This window comes from Tupaia chinensis, unplaced genomic scaffold (assembly GCF_000334495.1).
Source record: "Tupaia chinensis unplaced genomic scaffold, TupChi_1.0 Scaffold000013_1, whole genome shotgun sequence".
Classification (NCBI taxonomy): domain Eukaryota; kingdom Metazoa; phylum Chordata; class Mammalia; order Scandentia; family Tupaiidae; genus Tupaia; species Tupaia belangeri.
In genome coordinates, this window is record NW_006159443.1 from 2937795 (window position 1) to 2938629 (window position 835).

General features: G+C 38.4%; 1 non-coding gene across 1 annotated transcript; it reads left to right on the plus strand.

Moving 5' to 3' along the window:
- The first annotated feature begins 272 nt into the window (after window positions 1-272).
- On the plus strand, window positions 273-379 carry LOC114006815 (U6 spliceosomal RNA). Its single transcript, XR_003548492.1, has one exon. It is a non-coding gene; the product is annotated as a U6 spliceosomal RNA (small nuclear RNA).
- Window positions 380-835: the final 456 nt, after the last annotated feature.

The window sequence follows — 835 nt, forward strand, 5'->3', positions numbered from 1 at the left end:
TTAAAGTTAATATATGCATTATAGAAAATGGAAAAACACAGGAAGCAAAGAACAAAGTCATCCACAGTCACAAACAGCTTACAGTGGGATGTGTCCTTATAGATCCTGTTCGCACACACAATATCCAATTCTGGGATTGTTCAGTATAGTATTGTATCATGCTCTTTCACATATCATGAATATTTACCAATAAAAAGTTCCAAAGCTCTATTTCGATAACCAAGAATACACTGGATGAACTCAATCTATTAAAATAAAATTTAAAAAAAAAAGTGCTCGCTTCGGCAGCACATATACTAAAATTGAAACGATACATAGAAGATTAGCATGGGCCCTGTGCAAGGATGACATGCAAACTCGTGAAGCGTTCCATATTTTTGCATAAAGAGAAGAAAATAAAAATCTCCTTTTCAAAAAAAAATAAAAAACTGGGAACCAGCAGTTAGCATAATGGCTATGTCACTGGACTCCCACGTAGTCGACCACGGTTCGCGTCCCGGACCCGGTGGCTTAAAACTCACACCGGGCGCGTGTGCGTGCGTGCCCAAGATCCCGAGAGGAGAATGGAGGAGAAGGGATTGCGGCGTGACCATCCCCCCTGCGGGGGGGTGATTTCTCACTTTCTGTCTCTATATCTCTATCTAGCGAGCGCACCTCTCCAAAAAAAAAATAAAAATAAAAAAAGTAAAATAAAAAATAAAAAAACTAACCCTTTCTTGGGGACAAAATTTCACAGAAGACAAAAAAGACAAAAATGGCAACAGGCTTCTAGATAAAAGTATCAGCACTTTCATCTAAAATTGTTTTATTTTGAGTTGGTGCTTAAAGGTACAGT